Source organism: Myodes glareolus, chromosome 18, assembly GCF_982192425.1.
Source record: "Myodes glareolus chromosome 18, mMyoGla1.1, whole genome shotgun sequence".
Classification (NCBI taxonomy): domain Eukaryota; kingdom Metazoa; phylum Chordata; class Mammalia; order Rodentia; family Cricetidae; genus Myodes; species Myodes glareolus.
This window is the reverse complement of record NC_142043.1, coordinates 6,344,273-6,369,859: the sequence shown is the minus strand read 5'-3', so window position 1 is coordinate 6,369,859 and position 25,587 is coordinate 6,344,273. Positions and strand designations below refer to the sequence as shown.

The window sequence follows — 25,587 nt, the reverse complement described above, 5'->3', positions numbered from 1 at the left end:
CATGGAAAAGGGAGAAGGCAGGAGTGATGGAGATTCTAGTCTCACTTGTCACAGGGCAAAAATAAAGAAATCAGGCAATACACACCAGTGATGTGGAAAGACCAGCATCCTCTCAAATGCTGATGGCAAAAGATGGCACACACATACACACAAATCAATGGGTACATGCCCACTAACTCACCAATCTGAAACTAATGTTTTAACTTTGACACCGTTAAGTGATAAAAAAAAATTGAATTGATATAAAACTATAATCTTCCCTTCTCTAACAATATAAATAAATCATACATTTTTCCATCAGAAATTCTAATGTGTCTTCTTTGTGTGCTGCATCTGCTATACACACACACATAGAGCATTAATAATTCCAAAATTCTAAAAGATACTAACTTAAAAATATTCAGTCTCCCTAATGTATTTCAAACAAAGGGCAGAGAAACAATATAAATGTATCCCTTACATTATTGCTTACAAAAACAAACCATGAAAAACTTTGCTGTCCTTCAAAGTCTACCAACATCATTTCCTACACACAAGCCTACCACTTTAGGGCTATCATATCCTTATGTTCATTAAACATGCAATTTTTAATTCAGTATTTTAAAGAAAGAGATACAAAGACATATATGATAGGATCCCTACTCTATAGGAGCAAGAGATATTTGGTAAGAAGAGGGTCTGTGAAATATTCTAAGATGTAAATGTCCAAAACACACACTACTCTAAGCAGGACCTAATTTATACACAACTTCTTTGTAAAAGAGACCTATGCAACAATACTTTTGGAAAGACTGGGTAACTACTGTATTTTTTGTTCATTCCCATGAACCTGAGTTCATTCCCCAATTCAATGGGAATTCAATGGGAAGGTTGCAAAGACATGTAGTTTAGTTGAAAGGGAAGGCGACGAGAGAGAGGAGACTCTCTGGATCATACTGGAGAGCCACAAACCCTGCCAACAAGTGATCTTGTCTCAAAAAAGGAAAAAGGTGGACAGTGCCTGAGGAACCACACCAAGGTTGTGCCCTGGTTTCCGTACACATGTGAAGTGCATAAGGAAGAACACACGTACACTTAAGTCTGAAAAGAGGAAGTGTATGTGGAGCAAAGTCTTTTACATGCATGAAAATAACAGAATGCATCCCATGAGTTTGTACAATTAATGTACACTAATTAAAGGTTTCTATTTGAAAAAAAGATCTTTGTAAAGAATTAAAATTCACAGAGAAGTAAATCTTTGCCACTAGTCAAGAGCTCTACAGGCTACCGACATGAGGGGCTCAATGGCAGAGAAGCCAGAATTGAGCATTACTGTCACTGCATCACACCCTTTAAGACAGTCAAAGAACAATGTAATGAAATCCGAAAGGCAGGAACTTTGTCACAAAGATTTAGTTTGAACATATTCTACTTGAGCACAGCCATTCAAATGTAATGTTTGTTCTTTCTCTTCTTTTCTTACATAATATCTAAGAACACATTGTCTCCTATCTCCCATCGTATAAGTTTCATACCTTGGACTGAATAAAAACTTTTCACAAATGAACTAACCTGGATACTACAGGCTATATTAGATTTGAATGTTGGAAAACATGTCCACTTTCGCAATAAAATCTTCCCATGCTATTATCCATGGTTACTTCCTTATAAACCAAAACCCTTAAGCTAGTCTCCTTCTGCTAAATACTAAATAATTTGATAACAGTTATATTAAATTGAGCTATATGAAATTAGTACTATTTAACAATTATTTTTAAATGGACAATTTGTCTTAATACACACTAAAGTTCATTTGTATTATATGAATCTTCATCATCGTTGTCTCCCTCTATGACTAGTCATTAGGCAATTCAGGGTCCACTATTACTTACTGTGACATTAAAATATCTGCTGAGCTTGCCTCCAGGTCTAGTCTGACTACCTTTGTAGACATCTTACAGACTAAAATAGAAAAACTTCCATGTGCATGGGATTTGACAGGGGTAAGCCTTGTTGCATACCTCCTCACCTAAGCTGTGGAATCTTATTAGAATGCAACAGACTAAAAGAGATGTTCTTAAACATATTTTAAAAACAGCTCTAATCTATCAAAAATAACAAAGTTTTAAAATTTGATAACTAAATTATCTTTATTAACTACTTTATTATCTACTTAACTACATGTTTCATAAATGATTGTGAGACTATGTAAACCCTGAAGAGCAAAACCTGACTTTTCTTTAATTTACATAAAAATAATAGTTGATATATAATAGTGAATTGCACTTACTGACCATTTCTTTCATATTCAAGAATATGAAACGTAATACAAAGAAAGAAAAGAAACCAAAAACCTTTTAAATTGAGCATATTAATACACTCCTTAAATACCAGCAGCAAGGTGGCCAAGCTAAGAGGATCTATGAGTTCACGGCCAGCCTAGTCTAAACAAAGAGTTCCAGGGAGACATAGTAACATGCTGTCTCAAAAAAAAAAACAACAAAACAAACAAACAAACAAACGAAAACAATAAAAGAACACCTCTAAATCACAGGTAAATAGAGATATGTAGAACCAAAGCAAATTAATGTTTTCATATGATTTAAACATAATTCAAAACAAATTTTTCTGTCATTAACAAGAAAAAATTAATTAAATAAATAAAACTTAAAATGCTTAATGAAGTATTTTGTGTGTCAACTCCCAAGTTTAATGCTAAATAAAACCACAGTGTTTTCCTCAAACTTGAAAAGGTTTGTTTTCAGAATGATTTTAACCATAAATTTACTTACTTAAATTTTAATTTGAGGAAATTGTGTGGAAATTATCCATAAAATAAAATTTCCACAGAAAATAAAAGCTCACAAACTAAACAAAAGCAAAACATATATAAGCATATTACTTGAAATGATAATTTAACCTCAACAGTGAAGGCATTCTGAATAGCATTTAAAAGTTACTGCTTTATTAGCAGTCAGTTTCAAATGGACTTGCAGAATATGCACACAAAAGACCAAAACAATAAAATTGCTATGAGTACTCGCTCTACCAGCACATACACTATAATTTGAACAATACAGATATTAGCATGGCCCATGTGCAAGGATGACACACAGATTCCTGAAGCACAATTAGGGAAGTGCACAGTGAAACAGATTTTATATGCCCCCTGTTAGAATGACTAAGAACAAAGTAGCTGACCACAAGTTATAGCAAGGTTGTAGAAGGAGAATACTCATTCACTGTTGGTTGGAATGCAAATAGATGCAGCCACTTTAGAAATCAGTATGGATCGTCAATGAACTTAACACAAATCTACCACATGACCCATCTATACCACTCCTTGTCATCTGCCCAAATGACACACCATTCTACTCAACAAATACTTGCTCAGTTACATTCACTGCTGCCTTAATTATAATAAACAAAAAAAGGAAAGAACCCAAATGATCATCAACAGACAATGACATACACAGTAGAATACCACTTAGTTTTAAAGAAAACAGAAATCATGAAACTTCCAAGTATTCACAAAGACCAGAAGACAAATACCATGTGTTCTATGGCATCTGCGGTTCCTGGATACAAAGTTCAGATAAGAATAACCACAGAAAGATGGAAAGTAAAAAGTGACAAGGAGGGTAGGTGCTAGAAAAAGAAACTATGGGATTTAGGTGATACTAAAAAGGAAATGAGGAAAATTTTTAACTAGGAAGGGAGAGAGACATCAATACAGGAAAGGAACTGAGGAAGGACAAATAGCATTAAGAATGTTTGATGAATCCTCAAGAAATCATATTACTTATATTTACTTAAAATTGTATACAATACATATAAGTTTATATAACACAAACATATATGTGCACAAGTGTGTATGCACACACACACTTTAAATGAAATGTTGCCACTTAAATTAACAATTCTCCTCAAAAAAGCTACAGATTATAAAAATTCCAATACCAAGAATGGGAAACCTGCCTTTGAGTTGTTGGTCAGTTGACTCCTAAAACAATATAGATTACTGCTGAGGCCCTTGGTTGCCCATCAGAAGATAAAGTCAAGTTACTATTGCTGAAGACACCACACACTTCAGACACACGACTTAGAAGATAGGAGTTATATCTGAACTAAAAGACTCCTTCCAGTGGTTTATCTTTTTTAAAATTTTAATTATTTTATTGAGCTATACATTTTTCTCCATAGACCTCCCATTCTCTCCTCAAACCTTCTACCCTCTCCTATGACCCCCATGCTCCCAATTACATCTTATAGAACCAGGAAGTATTATGCAAGCTGCCAATGGACGGAAATAATCAAAGTCCTATACAGCCGTGACACCAATTATAACAAGAACCAGCATGGCAGGAAGTTCCGAAATTGCAACAGTGGCACTCATACCTGGCTGTAACCAACAGTTGTTCAGTTGAACAGCTAGGCTGTTGTTCCACTCAACAGAAAGTAAATCATGCCTGGTACTAGAAACCAAGCCAATTACCTAGTGATAATGAGAAAACAGATCTTAGAAAAAAGTTCTACTACCATCTCATTACTAGACCACTATAATTTCTAACTGCATTCTAAAAATTACCTTATACTCACAGATTTCTGAAGCTATCAGGCCTCATCAAAGAAATTTCTCTTTATAGCAAACAAAGAATATAACTGAAAATCCTAACATGTTATATGATCCATGGATACAACTAACTGCACCTAAACCTCAGGAAACATTGAAGAAGTGGGGGCAGGATGATTTTAAGAGACAGAAGTCTGCTGTGATAGCTTACTGCCTATAGTTAGGTAATAGGAAAGCAACAAAATCATGGCTACCTAAACAAGACCTGAACAATGATAGTACTCATAGACATGCTAATGTGGAAAGGCAAAATTTCTTGTAGTCCTGCCCCTACACAAGGAACTACAGACAACTACGGAATGTTAAGAGAGGGAGAATTACCCTCCCCCAGGGAAAAGTCACATGAATGGTTATCCAATACAAAGTGGTCAGTCTAGAAATATAAAAAACACACAAGCAACAGTAAATAGATCCAGAAGGTTGTAATTATACACTGATGTGTTTGTGTGAGTGTGTATATACATATGTTTTTCTTTGCGTTCACCTTATTATTTAGCTTCTGTAGGATCGCAAACTATAGGCTCAATGTCCTTTGTTTATGGCTAAAATCCACTAATGAGTGAGTACACACCATATTCATATTTTGGGGTCTGCGTTATCTCACTCAGGATAGTGTTTTCTATTTCCATCCATTTGCATGCAAAATTCAAGATGTCATTGTTTTTTACCGCTGAGTAAAACTCTAATGTGTATATGTTCCACACCATTTTTAACCATTCTTCCATTGAGGGGCATCTAGGTTGTTTCCAGGTTCTGGCTATTACAAATAATGCTGCTATGTACAAAGTTGAACAAATGTTTTTGTAGTATGATAGGGCATCTCTTGGGTATATTCCCAAGAGTGTTATTGCTAATTCCTGAGGTAGACTGACTTCCAATTTTCTGAGAAACCACCACACTGATTTCCAAAGTGGTTGCACAAGTTTGCATTCCTACCAGCAATGGATGAGTGTTCCCCTTACTCCACATCCTCTCCAGCATAGGTTATCATTGGTGTTTTTGATTTTAGCCATTCTGACAGGTGTAAGATGGTTTCTCAAAGTTGTTTTGATTTGCATTTCCCTGATAGCTAAGGAAGTTGAACATGTCCTTAAGTATCTTCTGGCCATTTGAAATTCTTCTGTTGAGAATTCTCTATTCAGTTCAGTACCTCATTTTTAATTGGGTTATTTAGAATTTTAATGTCTAGTTTCTTGAATTCTTTATATATTTTGGAGATTAGACCTTTGTCTGATGTGGGGTTGGTGAAGATCTTCTTCCATTCAGTAGGTTGCCTTTTTGCCTTAATGACTGTGTCCTTTGCTTTACAGAAGCTTTTCAGTTTCAGGAGGTCCCATTTATTCATTCCCAGCTGGGAACCTGTGCAGTGGAGGAATGGGTGCCTGAACTGGCCTTGTCCCGTAGTCAGACTGATGACTATCTTGACTATCACCATAGGACCTTCATCTGGTGACAGATGGAGATAGGATCAGAGACTCACATCAGAGCACTGGACTAAGCTTTCAAGGTCCAGTTGAAGAGCAGAAGGAGAGAGAATATGAGCAAAGAAGTCAGGACCACGAGGGGTTGATCCACCCACTGAGACGATGTACCTGAGCTAATGGGAGCTCACCAAATCCAGCTGGACTGGGACTGAACAAGCTTGGGATTAAATTGGACCCTCTGAATGTGACTGACAATTGGGGCAGACTGAGAAACTAATGATAATGGCACTGGGATTTGTCTCTACTGCTTTTTGGGATCCTAGTCTATATGAATGCATACCTTCCTAAGCCTGGATGTAGCGGGGAGAGCCTTGGACGTCCTACAGGGCAGGGTACCTTGACATCTCTCAGGACTGGAGAAGGGGAGAGTTTGTGTGGGGGAGCAGTATGGAAGTGGGAGGAGGGAAGGAAGTGGAAATTTTGATTGGTATTATTTATGAAGATTTAAAATAAAAAAAGAAATGTGGAGACATGGACATGACACACACAAAAAGAAAGAAAGAAAGAAAAGAAAGCAACATTCTTGTTAGGTTTTACCCTCAAGGTAAAGGAATAGACAGTGTAACAGAAACCACAAACACATAACTAACTTAATGTCAACCTAACACATATGTAAATATAAAGTGCCAAGGACTGTGAAGGCAAATTTTTTTGGCAAAAAGGAGTGATTCAACTGATTCTAAACGATTAGGTAAGCTTCCCAATGAGTCACTGAATTCAAAATGAACACAGGAACAAAAGCATAAAGGTCATTGCAAGGAGTTATTGCCAATCTTTCCCAAGCACTAGTTGACTGCGCAACATTCCTGTGAGAATCTCATCAAACACTTAAATCTTTTCCTCAGAACTCATCTTACACAAATGGTTATCAAGTTACCCTATACACTAACATAAGAAATAAATGGATCTGGAGAACAAACTTTAAGAACTCAAGTCTTGAACACATTGATTATATAATGTTTCAATTTTTATTTTGTTTTTGCCAAACATCACATAGCAATACTATGCCATGCCTCCAACTAAAAAGAGCAAAAAGGGAACAAAAATTAAAATGAGTCAAAAGATTCCATTTAAATTTCTTAATTTAGGCTCCATGATCAGTTAGATGAGAAATAATTTTAAGACATGAAAGTTAAATTATCACCTTTAATCTATTCCTATTCTCCAATGTTTGGAATAAGTAATATTTGGATATTATTATTGATACTACTATATTATATCACATGGCCTGTTATAGAAAAATTGTATGTCTGGGGACCTAAATTTAATGGGATATAATAATTTTACAAATTTCTGTTGTCTAAAAATATTAATTACAGATTACTAGCAGCTTTAACCAGACATCAACTTTTTTGAGTGAGTTATTTCACTAAAGACTTCCCAAAATTCTTTAAGCTATTCATTAGTTTACATTTTCTCAATCCTCCATTCAGTTAATGTATTATCATAGTTCAAAATAGTATCAAGTAATTAATCAAATATCATATTCTCATAAATATTATTCATGAACGCTTTCTATGGAAAGATTCTAAAAGGAAGAAGAAAGAAGAAGGAAGAAAAAAGAAGAAAAAGGAAGAACAGGAAGAGGAGGAGGAGGAATAAGAAGAAAAAAGAAGTAAAAAGGCGGAGGAGGAGGAGGAAGAGGAAAGAGGAAGAGGAGGAAGAAGGAGAAAGAGAAGGAGAAGGAGGAGGAGGAAGAAGAGGAAAGAGGAAGAGGAGGAAGAAGGAGAAAGAGAAGGAGGAGGAGGAGGAGGAGGAGGAGGAGGAGGAGAAGCAGCAGCAGCAGCAGCAGCAGCAGCAGCAGCAGCAGCAGCAGAAGCAGCAGCAGAAGCAGAAGCAGAAGCAGCAGCACCAACAGTCCTGCCATATTAGTTGGAAAAGCCAAATCTATACATGGTTAGCTCCCAAAATAAAAGTGCTCATGGGGGATTACATAATGGGCCAGAAATTGAGAAACTCAATTGCAAAGAAAATATCATTTCTATTTTTCATTTGCTGCTTTGATAACAATCATCAAAAAGCTTTTGAGTTATATAAGAATTAATCTATTGTGCAAGATAAAACATAATAAAACATATGAAGCTATCTTCTTTTTTTACAAGGGAAACTTTTCAAATTAGAATCATTTACATGCTTCAATTTGCTTTTGCTTTTTAAATTTCTTTTATTTAGAGATCATTTCTACATTCTGTTTCTTCTATCCAAGTTCTCCTGAAGCATGATTAATAAAAACTCAAAGACAGATGTTGGGGTTCAATCTGAAGATCAGAAAAGCAAAGCAGCAAGTCACTGACTCCTACCTCGACCTCAGTCCAAAAATGGTGATTCTGCCTCTAGGAATCCTCAGAATGAGACTGAGACTGAGAGCTGTTTCCTCCCATTTTATATTTCTCTCTAGTGCTGGGATTAAGGGCATACACTACTATGATCTGGTTTCTATGGCAAACTATTGAGCCTACTGGGATTAAAGGTATGTGTCATTGTTGCCTAATCTGCAAGGCAGGCCAGTGGGCAAATTTTATTAAAATATAAATGAAATGCCACTACACCCACCCTTCCTTGATTTCTTTAAATGAATGGCCTCTTTTCTCATTAATTGGTGTGTGTGTGTGTGTGTGTGTGTGTGTTTGCATAAACAAATGGTGCATTTTTTCCCTAGGGAAGACTATTCTGCTCTCAGCATTCCTTAGTCGCCTGTAGTTCTTTGTGTAGGGCTGAGGCCTCAAGGTCTTTCCCCAGTCAACTTTAGCATATGTCTACTGTTCTTGTTTAGCCTGTGTTTCGGCAGGTATACTGGTGAGACTTCTGACATTACCAGGAGACACAACCTCAGAGCAAACTCCATGATCATCTGTCCTGTCTTCTACAATGTTCCCTGAGCCTTAGGTACAGGAGCTATATTGTAAATGTATCACTTGGGACTGGGCTCCTCCACCTAAATTTTTTATAGGTTGATGTTTTCTGTTACGTGATGAGGGGTGAAAACTACAGTAACCAACGGGTATGAGGACAAATATTTAGAATGTAGCTAGGATTTATGTTGGCTTATAAAAGTAGTAGCTGTAGGTTTCCCTTCAAGATCTATGACTTCAGTAGACTTTGCTAGCTCCAGGAATGTTTCAGTACAAGGCATATGTTTGTCGTCTAGATGAGTGTATCTGCAGCGTAATTAGAGAGCAGCTGGTCATTGCCAAGGTATGGTGTGCATGGTTAGGGTTACCCTGATATGCTGATCATTGTTGAGGACCCTTCTATTTATAAAAATGATGCATATTATACTTAATTCGTCTTGCTTAATATAAGTTTAAAGTTTCCCAAATGATAGACACAATAAAAATTAAAACCAAGACCATTTATATTCTAAGTCAATAACTTTTTAAAGATAGGTTCTACTATGCAGCTTTACTTGGCCCTGAACTTGTTATCTCTTGGGAAGGAAACAATCAAGCTTGTGATCCTCCTTCCTTTGTCTTCCCCAGTGATTATTACTTTTAAATAACGTTTAATTACTCTAACTACAGTGCAACATCTTTCAGACCCTAGAATGTTATAGCACAGTGTGTAAGATCATCTTTTAGGCATGCAACCATTGAGAAAAATGTTAATAAAGCCACAGGAAAGGGACCATTTCTTATTGGGTATGAGGCAGGGAGCAGGGAATCTATCTTTTCTCAACAAATCTAGCAGTTCTAAAGACAATGCAATATACAAAGATCTTAATTCAGAAACATGTAAGATGATATTAAGTCACATGACAATTTCATACATAATGGAAAGTACCTTGTCATACATAGTCTACTGTAAAAACATGGACTCCTGTATGATTTAAAATACAATTCTATTATAAAAATTACTATACTAAAAGATCATTGTCTAGTTCTTTAAAAGTGACATATATTATTCTTCAAAGATCCATGTGGCAAAAGGCAGTTTTCAAGTGTGGTGCTTCAAGGAGGTGATGAGGCCTTTAAGAGGTCACCAAGTTGTTCCAGCTTGAGGGATGATAAGATACCTAAGGGCTTTCTATCTCTTGTCTTCTTTTTCACTTGACTATTAAGTGAATGATTTGCTCTCCCCTTCATCCTAAGCCTAAAACTAAGTGGAAAAACACATTTTCAACTAAAACTTCTGAAATAACAAACAAGATTATTTTGTAAGCTTATCTCAGGTACTTGTCATGATGAACAGCTGATAAGCACAGTCAGAGACAAATTAAAATATATGAACAGATACAAACAAAAATAAAACTTCTTCCTTCTCAGGCAACAGAAGGCCCAAATCTGGTAAGTTTGAGGAGCACTTGTGCTAATCTTGAATTAGTAAAAACTAGACATTCCATTTCCTCTTGCTGCCTAAAAACTAACCTGCTGTAAAAACAATGACCTCACAGATAAAGAGAGAACAGCAAAGCTACTATTAAGGGAATACAATTGAAGATTATACTAAATTTCAAATAAAAGATGTAACAGGGAGTATTCAAAGCATTCTTTTTTTCCCTTTATCTATCCTTCTATTACTTTATCTTTGCAGACACATGTGAAATGTGAGACTGGATCACGGTAATTTACATGATAACACAAAGAAAAGAATGTTCTGTAACAAACTTGCTAGACTCTTTTTTTTTTATAGCAAACATTTACTCTTTCAAAATGGGAATCTTGTTGATCATCTTCGCTACACACAAAAAGGAGCTCACAGACTTTCTGGTAAACAGAAAATCTTATATCTTTGTTAAAAACAAAGTAGGTAAAGGAAGACCTTACCAAAATGAAAATGAGAACAAGTATTCTTTTATATTTCCTATCACAGGTTGTAGACACATACACACATACACATGCACGCGAGCAAAAATATTCCTCATATATACATTCTGGCATAGAATTCTAGATCCCTATCATTATTCTAGAAAAATGCATTGAATTTCCTATCAATTATGATATTTGACAATATATGTACCTTAAAAAGAACCCTAAATAATCCTTTTGTTATATATATATATACACACACATACATACATACACATATTTATCACTCATCTTGGACTTCTTTTATGTTCAGAATTTCAAGGAGTCCACAAATAATTACCAAAACTTGTGAAATGTTTCATAGTTCTTAGTTTGGAGAATAACCTGATTAAAATAGACCATTCACTAATAAAGTGCAACTTAATAAATCATGTGGAATCTTATTTTGTTCAAACCCTTACTAACTCATTGCACCATCTGTTACCATCAAAACTATATGACAAGATATGATATATAATTAATAGGTAAACAACAATCTAATTAAAATGGACAAATACTCCATGTTCCTGCCATTTGGGAGCTCTAATTACAGACTAAATTTTAAGCTTGAATTAAATATTTAAGCTGGAAAATTAACTTTCCTTCTCGAGTCTTGAATACATTAATACAGATATGTGAAGCGACTTCCTGATGGGAACTTAAACATGTAATTTAGTTTCATCAAAGCAGTTACTAATTGTTAAGCAGCAGTACCTTACCATATGTACACAATAGCTATTTAGAGCTGAAAAGGTGGTTGTCAAGCATCCCTCTGCAACCCTTCTCTGACATAGAGAATGTACATACAGCACAATAGTTAATATTATACACTGGAAAAAGTACTTAAGAGTCTGCAGTCTTCAATACTTTGTGATAACAATTAGAAATTGGCTATAAATAAACAAAATAGCACAAAAAATGATCAAGAAAATGACATTTAGGCATAAAATAATTATATTCCACAAAAATGAAGTTAAGTAAGCCCTACCAGCTGAATGAAAACAACAAGAGAATGTAACAACTCTCCCTAGCTCTTCTCTTCATACAACACAGAAGCTTTGGAAATAATTCTCTAGAAACAGACCAAGAAGATAGAATGACCTTTTCACCATTTTTAATACAAAAGGAATATGATTTCATATCAAATGATATTAACAGACAAGAAAAAAGTACAAAAAAAATCTTCTAAAATAAAAGAAATACCTCTGGGCTTTCACTGTACATTTTGCTAGTAGAATGGAAGGGAGGGAAAAGGTGATATTGAGAGAGACAGGAATTGCTAAATAAACATGTACCACTCTTTTAAAAATACATACTCAAATCCTTTTTAAGCACAACTAATAGCACAACCATTGTAATGCTATTTGCTTAAAAAATAACAGTGTCAAAAGTATGTGGAAACTGCCTTATTAACGTGTGTGTGTGTGTGTGTGTGTGTGTGTGTGTGTGTGTGTGTATAGGGGTGCTGCCTAAATGCATGTTTAGGTTCTGTAGGTATCAAGTGTACCCGGTGTCTGCACAGGCCAGCAGATGGTGGTGACTCCCTAAAACAGCAGGTTGTGAGCCATGATATGGGTGCTAGGAATTGATCCAGGATCCTCTCAAAGGACAGCCTGTGCTCTAACTGCTGTTCTTCTTTTTGTTCTCTCTAACTACTGTTCTATCTCTCTCATTCATACATATTGTTCTTTACTAAGCACTAAATAGTATATTCACAGAGTTTTACTAAAGAAAAAAGCCAATTTCTATGATTGCACAGTAAAAATATAATAGTGTAGTGTGTAAGTCAAGATAATTAGCATATAGCTATCACACAAATTTCTACAAAACTGAATTAAAATTTCTGCATTTAAGAATGAAAATAGCACAAGCAAGATGTACCAGTAGACAAGAGCTCGCTGTGCAAGAATGACAAACTAATTTGATCCCCAAGATCCCAAAATAAAAGAAAAACACAGTCTTTATTTTTTACTATGACTTTCACATACATACTCATGTATTATAGATCATTTGATATTTCTAGTATATTAACTATCGATCATTACCTAAGGTACTATCCAATAGCTCCATAAAAGGTGAAATACTTCTAATCATCACTAACTGACAAAACACATAGGCATATGCCTTGTAATTGCCCTGAGTTTCATAAGGACTTACAATCACAATTTGGCAGATCATCACAGAAAGAAGACAAGGGCACTCTTTGAACAATTATTTGGTATAAAGATTCACTTTCTAGATTGTTCATGTACAAACTTGAAAAGAGGATAATCAGTTAACTAAAAATAATTGATAGAAAACAAAGTTTGGCTTGTTTAAGCATCATGATTCTTTGCTGATATTTAATCAGACAATTGTATAATAGCAGAAGTTCCTCCATAATGCAGGCTAGAAAAGTCTATTCAGTTTTATTTAAAATCTGTATGTGCTATAAAAGTACATACTGTAGAATTTACAAGGATGACAACTATATAGATATGAAATTCATGACATATTGATTAAACATATTGAATGGGTTTTAAAAACTAATTTATATAAATGATTATAATAGCCTATGTTATGTTTTGCTATTGAGGCATATGGTAGTAAATTTGAATTTAATTTTGAATTTACATGAATATAAAAATTCCATTATTTTATCCATAATGCATATGAAATGGCAATTAAAAAGAGGACTGTGCTTTACATAGTTGAAACAGAAGTCAATCAATCTAGGTTTATTTCTTAAAAACAATCAAAGAACGACCTATTTGTCAGGAATGAATAAAAAAATAAAAAATTTAAGTGCTTAATAAAGTCCTATTGAAAATCATCCAGTAAATGTTTATATTATATATACTTATAATTTATATAGTATAATCACAAATTACACTTATGTAGTTATTATAAGTATTGTTTTAGGCACAAGTGAATTTTGTTACCATGTACTCCACATGTGTGTATTTCTTTAAACTTCCATTAAGCATGTAATAGACATACATTCAGACAGACCCCTGAATAAGACAGGTCCACAGTAACTCCACCTCAAGACACTTAAACACTCTCTACAAGTCAAATATTTTTCAAGTCTTTTTAGTAAATCATCATGGTTAAAAGGAAGGTCCCTTACAAAGGATATTCTATTATGTATCCCATTTATCTGTACTTTACATTTCAAACACTGTACTTTTCTTCTCCAAAATTATGATTTCTGTTATAGACTCCATGTGTCTATGTGACTTTAGTATGAAAAGAAACTGGGCATAAAGTATTGACATGTTAGCTATGATACTCCCCAACCCCTTTGTGCTTTGACTATGTTTGCTTTATTACTTTTTCTCCCTTTGGGGGCTAACATTCTATCATTTGCATATTTTCTAATATTTGATTGGAGAGCAGGCATAATAGTATTAAATTATATGATTTATTTTTTTTTCCTAAGATACAGTTTACTCTTTAACAAAAGTCTCCATTTCCGCCCCTCTTCCCAACACCCTCCCACTTCCCCCACTCCCTCCCCTCCTTCCTCTCCATTCCCAAGAGCAGTCAGGGTCTCCCGCCCTGTGGGTAGTTCAAGCTCCTCCCCCCTCCCTCCAGGTCTAGGAAGGTGAGCATCCAAACAACCTGGATCCCAAAAATCCAGTATATGCAGAGGAAACAAGTCCCAGTGTCATTGTCAATGGCTTTTCAGAAAGACTCCGGGCCAGCCACATTCAGAGAATCCGGCCTCATTCAGAGAATCAGGCTGGATCACGTGCTCGCTCAGTCCCAGACAACTGGCCTTGGTGAGCTCTCATTAGATCAGTCCCCTTGTATCAGTGGGTGATCGCACCCCTTGCGGTCCTGATTTCCTTTTTTATGTTCTTCCTCCTTCTGCTCCTCATTTGGACCTTTGGGGACTCAGTCCGGTGCTCCAATGTGGGTCTCCGTCTGTATCGCCATCCCGTCGGATGAAGGTTCTCTCTGATCTTGCCTTCCTTGCTCACGTTCTCTTTCCTTCTGCTTCTCGTTTGGACCTAGGGAGTTAAGTCCAGTGTTCCAATGTGGGTCTCCGTCTCCATCTCCATCCATCGCAAAAAAAAAAAGGAAGGTCCTTCTGGACTTTGCATCTATAGGACTCAAGTTTCAACAATGAGACTAAGATATTATGAAATATGTGTATGCTAGAGTAGGGGTGAGTCTTGACCCTATCTCTAATTTCATGAAATAGGAGGTCATATATTCAGAGTTTTAAAAAAACAAAAACAAGAAACAACCCGGTGGTGGTGATACACACCTTTAATACCAGCACTTGGGAGGGAGAGGCAGGCAGATCTCTGTGAGTTCGAGGCCAGCCTGGTCTACAAGAGTTAGTTCCAGAACAGGCTCCAAAGCTACAGAGAAACCCTGTCTCAAGGGAAAAATAAAGAAAGAAAAGAAAAGAAAAGAAAAAAGAAAAGAAAGGCCCTAAGACACAATCATTAGTTCAAAGTTTACATTTTCAGTCCTTTCAGAAGCACTGTCAAATCCTGAGCATTTGAACTACATTACAAATATGCTTTCTTTTAAATTATGTGTGTGGTATATGCTATGGACCAGTTCATGAGAATGATTGTGAATTTTTATGTACAGGAAACCAGAGATCAATATTGGGGATCTTCCTCTTTCATAGTATTTTAGACAGGGTCTCTTATTAGAGCTCACCAGTTTGAAAAAACTGGTTACCAGTGAACAATACAGATCCTCTTGTCTTTGCCTCATCCAGCACTATGCGTACAGGTATGCACCACAGTACCCAGCTTTTTAATGTGTTTTCTTGAAATCCAAACTTAGTTCCTTATGCTGTGGTAAAAAAGCATATTACACAATTCCTTTGACAAAGACACAAATACTGAAAACCATGTATACTTGAAACTGTTAGCTTGATTACCTTCATTTCAAATAACGCTGCACTATTTAACCTTTCTATCAGGATTATAAAGACACATAAATACCTTAAAGAGGTTAATTCACTTGGTTTTCTTTGAAGAAATGAAAAAAAGCACAGATTATTATTTTTTAGTCTATTAGAAAAATTGTTCTTTTCACGGTGTCCCAGATTTCCTGGATGTTTTGTGTTAAGAATTTGTTGATTTGTTATGTTCTTTAATCAATGAGTTTATTTCCTCTATACTATCTTCAGTGTCTGAGATTCTTTCTTCTATCTCTTGTATTCTGTTCGTTAGTCTTGTCTCTGTAGTTTCTGTTCATTTACCCAGATTTTCTATCTCCAGCCTTCCCTTGGTTTGTGTTTTCTTCATTGACTCCATTTTATTTTTCATGTCTTAAACTGTTTCCATTACCTGTTTGATTGCTTTTTCTTGGTTTTCTTGGATATCTTTGTGAGATTTATTCATTTCTTCTACCTTTTTGTTTGTCTTCTCCGTTTCTTTAAAGCAGTTTTTCACATCCTGTTTAAGGTCCTCTATTATTTTCATAAAGTTACGTTTAAAGTCGATTTCTTCTACTTCTAGAATAGTGTGTTCAAGTCTTCTTGTTGTGTGATCCTAGGATTCTGGTGTTGTCATGTTGCCTTTCAAGTTGTTGGAGGAATTCTTGCATTGGCGCCTGCCCATCTCTTTCTTCAAAGGCAGCCAGGAGAGTCTAGGCAATCTTTGCTGTGACTAACTCTCTGGGTGGATCTCCTCAGTGCAGGAGCAGGAACTGTTCCTGGGCCAAGGACCAGTTTGGATGGATCTCCTCAGCACAGAAACAGCGTCTCCTGGTAGTCCAAGACAAAAGGGCAAGCTTGGAGGGTAGGGCAGGGTCATGTGGTACAAAGAAGCCCCTGCAGAAGAAGCTGAAGGTGCCTGCACTCCCTTGTGGGGACCTTCTGGCCTGCCCGACCGCAGACCCTCACCCCTATAGGTGGATAGCCTTAGTGCAGGAGCAGGAACTGTTCCTGGGCCAAGGACCTTGCAGACAATAGGGAAGGCTTGGGGGGAGGCAGGGTCGGTCGTGTGTAACAAAGAAGCCCCTGCAGCAGGGGCTGAGGGGGGCCCTGTGCTCCCTTCCTTGACTGTCTGCCTCAGGGGATGGCACACACTCACCCGTCTGGATGGAACTCCTCAGCACAGAAACAGGGACGCCTGGTAGTCCAAGGACCCCGCAGACAAAAGGGCGAACTTGGGGGTAGGGCATACCTTCTGGCTTTCATGGTTTCCATTGAGAAGTGAGGTGTAATTCTGATAGGTTTCCCTTTATATGTTACTTGACCTTTTCCCCTTGCAGCTCTTAATATTCGCTCTTTACTCTGTATGTTTTGTGTTTTGATTATTATATGGGGAGGGGATTTTTTTTTTTGGATCCAGTATATTTGATGTTCTATATGCTTCTTGTACCATTATAGGAATATCATTCTTCAGGTTGGGAAAGTTTTCTTCTATAATTTTGTTGAATATATTTTCTGAGCCTTTGAGCTGTAATTTTCTTTCTTCTACCCCTATTATTCTTAGGTTTAGTCTATGCACCTTTTACTTTTTAGTCCTTCTTTCAACATTCTTCACATGCCCAGCCCTATGTTCTCTGAGAAGTCTCCATGGAGTTCTTCAAATCTGCCTCCTAGGCGTTTTAAGACTCTGCAGTCTATTGTCACTCATTCATACTTTTTTCACATTTATTCTCTGCACTGAATGTTTTACTTTTATATCTTTCTTTTGACTGCCAACTTCTTTCCTAAATCTCTGTCTCTTATAAGAAATAATCCTATCTTGACTTCTTTGATCTAGCACATTGCTTTGCCACAGAAGTAAGCAAAAACTTCTCAGTGGCAAAGTTATGAAAGGGAATAAAGATCTTTAGCATCTCAAGCTTTGTATCATTTTTACAAAACAACTGTAACTGAAATACACTGCATGTGTTTGAGAACAAACAAATTTCTGTCCACCCCCCAAAAAAGATCAGGTCTCCCAGGCATATTCACCTAACACAGCCTAACAAGGTACAATAAGACTGGGCACAAATCATTATATCAACTAACATTCAATGACTAACAATTCCATCATTTAACTCAAGTCTGCATCTATATGTGGTATTTTTGGTCTACTGATTCTACTATCTCCAAAGTTACTTTGACATGACACATGATTTAACCAAACCCAGGAATCTGAATCTTTCTTGGCACTTTACCCTTGCATACAGTTGCTACTATCACCTACAGGACCCAAAATCCCTTCTTTAAGATGTTCCCACTCCCAATAAGAGTTCTCTACATTCTACTTTAAGTAGCACTGTTTTCAACCATGGTACTCAAACTTTTCCATTATAGTTGGCACAGTATTCTACAAAATAGCCACTATTTTATATACTAGCAAAGGGAAAAGAGCATCTTTTTTCGAGATTCAGAAAATATCAAGGCCATGCTGCTTGTCTTCAAACATTTTAGAGCAGTGGTTCTCAACCTTCTTCATGCTGCAGCCCTTTAATCTTTAATACAGTTCCTCATGGTGCAATGATCCCCCCAACCATAATATTATTTTCCTTGCTTCTTCGTAAAAGCAATATTGGTGGTTATGAATCATAATGTAAATATCTGTGTTTTTCAATGATCTTAGCCAACCCTTGGGAAAGGGATAGCTACCCACAGGTTGAAAGTCACCATTTTAGAGTAAAAGCTGCAATTTGCTTGTTGTGATTTTACTTTTCTTATAACTCAGCCAATCATTTTTCTACTGTCACAGGCTTTGACAAATGCCCAGAGTCGTAGTTCTGACAATGCAAAACACAAGCAGAATTCAGCTAACTTTAGCAACAACAGACTATCATTAGTTGCTAAGGCTTCACAGTGTCCCTTAACCTTAATGAGCCTGCAACTGAGCCCAAAGTGAGACTGTTGAAACACTGAAAACTTTAAGACGTTGACATCATAAGTAACTTGGTCATGATAGCACTATCATGTAAAGAATTAATGCCTGAATCACAGAATCAAGAATTCTTATAAGTAGGTTGTTACACATCAAAGATGTCCTAGGTCTCAGGCCCATCCTCGGTCATGTTGAAGAGTTTTCATCATTTTGTCCAGGACTATCTACTCTTACAAAATATAAATGTGGAAATGGATAGTTGCAAAGTGCAGCAGACAAACACCATCAGGAAGAGGACAATCAGTAATGGTATTTACATATTTGTTCTTCATGTCATTAAAACACAATAAAAGGACATTAACTTTCCTTCTAGTTTGGTGCTTATTTCAGTATTTTCTTTAGTTAGAAATAAGTAACAACATATAATCTAGTCATAAGTAAGACAAAAATGGAATGGTAAAAAGAAATAATAAAAATTCTCTACAAATAGAATATATAAACAAAAGGTACAATGAATACTTGCATCACTGACACTCCACTGTCCTCCAAACACACACACACACACACACGAACCCTAGGTTTCAAAGTAGGGTGAATGAGAAAATGTTTTGACTTATGTTATTCCATTAAGCCCTTGATGCCAGAAATTTTCACTCCAGGTATTCAGAAAAATCACTGATAATGAAAACTAGAACTTTATTTTTGAATGTTGATTTTGATACTTTTATCCATTTATTCAACTATAATTTCTTGGTTTTTTTTTTTAAAAAAATCTATTCTCCTAGAATCTGTATCATGATGAACAAAAATAAAATATCTATGCTTAAATTGGTTTCTATTTGAAAAATAAATTTAAAAATAATATAATCATAAGAACGAAGGATAGAAAGGGCAAAGGCTTTAAATGTTTTTATTTCTTTAAAAGAAGTAAGAATCAATAAAAGTTAACAATATAGTGTGGAGTTTTCTAAGTGTTGATTTTAATTTTAAAATTTTACTTAGAAATAATTTTCATACATAATTCATTCTAGAGAATGTGGATAGTGGGATATTTGGAATAAGTAATGATTTTTAAAACTAAACAAAAATCAGGGCTGAAGAGATAGTTCAACAAATACAAGTTCCTACTGCTCTTATAAAAGACACAAGCTTTCTTCCAAGACCTAAATAGCTCAAACCATATCCAAGGATCTGATGTTGTTCTCTGGCTTCTCCAAGCAGTTGTAAATACTGACACCCAGATACTCACAAACATATACCGATATTTATTGCTGTCATTCAGTCGGTGAATATTCTAATGCAGATGATCTTTAAGAGAATAATAAAGTTTCCTGATGCAAAAGGAGTAAATACAAACATATTTTTAAAAATTCAGGTACTTTTAAAAAACCATGTATCTAGTCACACTGCTCCATTATTATAAAGACTACAGGTGCACAAGTGTGACTACCATTTTAACAAAAATACTAGTTCACACGACGAATCTTATCTCCATTCAAAGTACTTATTTTATATAGCTACCTATCAGTTTACTACTGAATGCTCAAAGAAGCATTCTAGATACTTCAGCTGTAAGATTATGTGGTGCTACTTCAATTAGAATAGCATACATTTTAATGAGCAGGTTCTGATATTTTTAATATCTCACTATTTGATAGGTGAGAGTTGGAAAAACAGGGTCTAAGCATGTAGCCTAGATAGTCTCAAACTCATAACACTCCTTCTCCACTTTCCCCAAAGGTAATATTATAGGCATGTTTCACCATGCATAGCTACAGTGCAGTTTCCCCTTTACTTCACTCCTCCCAGCTGCTCTCCTCTCTTCTTCCAACCTCCTCTCCTCCCCCAGATCCACTCCTCCATTTCTGCCCACCCCCAAAAAAGATTAGGTCTCCCAGGCATATTCACCTAACATGGCCTAACAAGATACAATAAGACTGGGCACAAATCATTATATCAAAGTTGGACAAGGTAATACAAAAGGAGGGAAAGGATCTATCTCAAAAGCGGACAAAAGAGTCAGAGACATCCCTTACCCCAAATTGTCGGGAGTTCCATGAGAATACACAACCATCACATACATGCAGAAGACCTAAGAAGACAAGGTACATTTACAAACAGTAACATCATGTATAATATTGGCAGGCAAATCAATGGAACTAGAAATGATCAGAGTAAGGTAACCGAAGACCCAGAAAGACAAACATGGTATGTACTCACAAATAACTGAGTATTAGCTGTTAAGTAAACTATAACTCACAGAATGAGACAGAGTAACAAGGAGGGCTCTACAGGTGATGCATAGATCTTGATGGGAAAAAGAAAATTTCAAGGGTGGGCGGGGGGGGGGGGCGGGGGAAGCAGAGAGTACTAAGAGAGGTGACTAGAACTGGAAGTCGATGTAGAAACCTAGTGCAGTGGAAACTCCCTGGAATCTAAGAAACGGAACTCTAATCTCCTAGTAATGGGGGATATGCTGAGCCCCAACTGGCCATCTTCTATAAGCAGGCAAGGCTCCTAGAAGTGAAACTTGGACATCAATCCAACCACGAAACCTTCAATCTAAAATCTGTCCTACCTGAAAGAAGTGCTGGGGTATAGGTGCCCCAGAAATGGTGGGAGTAGCTAACCAAAGATTGGTCCAACTTGAAACCTATGCTATTAGAGGGAGCCTATATCTGACACTGACTGGATGGCCAGGAACCAGAAGCAGACTGGTCAGAGTCACAGGATAGAACCAAATATGTCTGGAAAAAAAAAAGTCAATGAAATTATTCCTAATGATATTGTGCTATTCTCATAGACTGTTGCCTAGCACAATTCAGCAACTGATGGGAGCAGATTCAGAGATCCACAATAAAACACTAGATGAAGCCAGGGGAACCCTGCAGAAGAAGGGAGAAGAAGTACTGTAGGAGCTAGAGGGATAACAGACATCATGAGAACATGACATGTTGAATCAACTAACCAGAGCTCATAGGGACTCACAGAGACTCACAGAGACAAACAGACCCCATACAGGTCTGAGCTAGGTCCTCTGCTTATACACAAACATTTCTTAATTTCTTAAGAATTAGAAAATTTCAATCTTTGATATGTAGAGATAGTTTTCATATTTAAAAAATTGTCAAATTACAATTAGTCTTATATTTAACCAGTGATTTTATTCTGTTCCATAAACTGCTTCAAAATAGATAAAATTAAAAACATAACTAGCTACTTTGATCACACAAACATTGTAAAAATATGTACTTTCTTCAGTGCATCTTCAGCTTAAATGCTCATCTCCCGATTGTTTGTATTTCATTTTTTAAAAAATAAGGCATGGATTGTCATCTTTTTATTATAAAAATAATATAAAATATTTTGACCTCAAGTCCTGGATATTTAATGTCTTAGACCAAAACACTACAATTAATATGAAATTCTAAATCCAGAAAATACTGCCACATAAACAGTGTAACAGCCAACTACTGTCTAAGAAGCCATATGTTTTTTCCCATTGTTCAAAAAAAGGAGATGACTTCCCGTCACTTATGTTTCTGATTAGCAAGGTGATTTATGCCACAATCACTAAAAATGCCAGCAAGTGAATGAGAAAATGCATAGTGACTGCACCAGATGTGCACAATAAACAGGAATCCCATTGTAATCTCTGGTACTTAGTTTATATGAAGGTAATGTAGGAAACACTCTTGGATATGGCAAAGTCACTCTTTTTTTACATTTGACTATAAATGATATGAAATAAATTGTGTGTTTTATACTTTATGGCATGCATACATTGATAAATTAGGTGTCGTTTTGTATCCTGACTTATCTACAAGACAAACCTGGCTAAGATCATGGGGATTAATTGCTTCAGAAGTGTGAAATGCCGCTTTTCCATTCTTTTCTGCACACTCAGTGAAGAAACAATGATTAATCACTGTTTAACTATTCTCCTGAGAATCTATAAGATTGCCAAAGCAGGACTCATCCTCATAAATCCAAGAAATACAGGTTTAGATATGTAGCCAACAACCAAAAAAGAAAAAAAAACTGAACCTAAACTCATTTGTTATCAGATTAAAATAATACCAAGGTTTTAAAATTTACTAGTATGTAATTTTTTAACCAGTTACTTCAATGAGAAGTTATCATGATTTAAGTAAAATTTGTGCACTATAGAACAGTAGTAACAAGCATACTTTTGAAACTTGTAAGCTCTCACTGGACTAATGTGAAGTAACGTAGGACTGGACTTAAGTTGATAACATCTCTTAGCTATATAATTCCTATGCACTATTTATAATATTTACACACAAAACTAACATAAAATGGCATTTTGAGAAATTGTATTCTGTACAGTTTGAGCTAAATAGAATCTAAGCCAAACTATTTAGTACTATTTATGTGCACACATGCATATACAAATGTTATGATTACATATGTATATATGTATATACATATGTGTGTGATAATGGGAACTAAATCAAAAGACATGCAAAGTAAATGGTCTTCCACTGATTTATACCTCAGATCCCGACAAAAGTGTATTTCTTTCTGATCGTGTGAAACTTTCAACTTTTCAGTTACATATGATGAAGTGTCCAAAACATGCAATATTTTGAATAGTAAGCTTTAACGTATTAAAATAGTTCAATGTTCAAATATGTTTAGTCAATGCTAATATCAAAATAATCTAACCCTTACCATAGGAAATTAACTTACCTATCAACAATGACATTTATACATACATTTTGATAATTAAAATTTTGATATTTCAAAAATTAGTGTAATAGTAGTATGCCAATCATTACAAATGAGAGATTATGAAAATATTAATTTTAATGAATCAATTTTTCACTGGCCACAAAGGATTCTAAAGTGAGAAAAAAAGTATACATTTTTCAGACTTCAATGTAAAACAGAAATATCTAATGGACCTATTTAACTTAAATACATGTGAGAAAGAAACGCTTATAATCATAAAGGGTTAGTTTTCTGTGTCTGATCTCCTACAGATCATCAGGCCTCCCGCTGTCTCTTCATAAGACTGCTAAAATAGCAAGCCTAAAGTGAGACTGGAATCCATGTCACTGTTCATTAAGTCCTTGTCATGACCATGCCAAAGTGACAGGAGGAGAAAGTGAAACAAATTCTGTTATTTCCTCCACCTCACTTCCAAAGAAGATTGTTTCCCTACTATCACAATAGCGATGGACCTTTCAAGTACACATACAACAAAAACTTTTAAAATTTTACATGAATTTGGAAGAAAATAGTTTTTGTTACATTATCTAATTAAAATAAAAATGGACATATTAAAGAAGTAAATCTTCAAGTATGCAAGCAGTTACCATAAATGGTTAGTAAACATCAGTGAATCAAGTGAATAAATTTACTCACATTGATTTTTATCCTCAACATTGGCATTTTAAAGTCTATAAATACGCAGATTATCACAGTTATTTTACATTCTCAAACATCTTTTCTGCTACTGAATTTCAAGGTGGATAAACAGAGTCCTCCTGTGGAACTCAGAATACATAAAGTTCTATATGGATAACAAGAGGGTAAATAGACGCAGGTTAAAGTACGAATACAGCTCATAGGGGAACGGGAGGGTAACAAAGAAGAGTTGGTATATTTTTCATTGAAGTTTTTTTCTTCTCTCAAATAATTTTGTGCTTTTAAGGAAAATTGTAAATCTGTAAATTATTTATTTTTAAATTAGAAGCCTAAACACAAAAGTCTGAACCCAGATGGTTCATGATATAATGTAAGTACATCCCTTGTCATGACCATGCCAAAGTGAGAAGAGGAGAAGGTGAAACAAATTCTGTTATTTCCTCCAAAACAAACCAGAATTTTCATTCCTACTAAAAGAAGAATGGAATAATCTACAACAGCCTCTAAAGTAAGTTAAGACATGGCAGCATGTCCAATATACTATATTTCAAGTTATCGTTATATAGCAAGTACTTCCAATAACAGAGTACTAAGAAGCTCTTGGTGCAGTGTTTCTCCTACCATTATGGACTCTATGTCTATGGAAAACTGTTAGCCAAGAAAAAGAAAAATAGCTTTCTTTTATAAGTTGCTTTTGATTATATTATTTTACCACTGCAACAATAAATAATCCAAGTATATCCCAAAGTACACTTCAAGTCCTCAGTAAAAAATTATTTGGGTCTTTGTTTCAGTTTCCCTTATACTTGTAGGAACTGCTAGTAACTAAAAATTTATATCTTACTATGAGTTATTATCAGGGGAGAGGGGGTAATGAACTTCAATCCTTTTTCTTTTTGCAGAGGTCCGGGGAATCTATCCTTGGGCCCCAAGGTAAACAATAGATATGCTGCTGAGCTATATGTTCAGATCCCGAGAAATTTTCAACTGTAAATTTATTATAACTTCCTATGCCTTAACAAATCTATTGAATGCCCAAAGGTGAAAACACTATAAAAGGCCCATGAATATTAAAGCATAACCAGGAAGATGCTTCTAAAGCCTTGCTATACACATCCTCTTGGCAAACTGTCACATGTATTTAAGCTTGTTGGAAGTAGACTCTGGAACAAACAGGGACCTTTTTGTCAGACTCTGCACACAGAGAGTGTCGTCCAAAACTCCCTAACTATGAAAAAGAAAACATCACTGTTAGAACAGCTAAAGGACAAACCATTGCCAGCACAAGTTACTATTGTTTACTCTGTGGTCTGAAGAGGCCTGTATCAGGACTGTAAGAAGCCAGAAGATCATCCCTGAGGCAAACTCTCCACTCTTAGCATGTCTCAGCTAAATGAGAGGGTTTGTTTAAAAAAAAAAAAAAAAAGGAATGGTGATGAAATACAGGAAGGACAAAGTAAGAGACTAAGAACTTTTCTGAGTAATTGTGTTGATGGGTGACATTATTCCCAAGG

General features: G+C 35.7%; 1 protein-coding gene and 1 pseudogene across 1 annotated transcript in view; one reads left to right on the top strand and one right to left on the bottom strand.

The window, feature by feature from the left end:
* The window catches only part of Tbc1d5 (TBC1 domain family member 5), a 438,360-nt gene that overhangs the window by 314,989 nt on the left and 97,784 nt on the right, over positions 1 to 25,587 (bottom strand). The window lies entirely within an intron of this gene.
* LOC125416586 (U6 spliceosomal RNA) lies at positions 3,016 to 3,114 on the top strand (annotated as a pseudogene).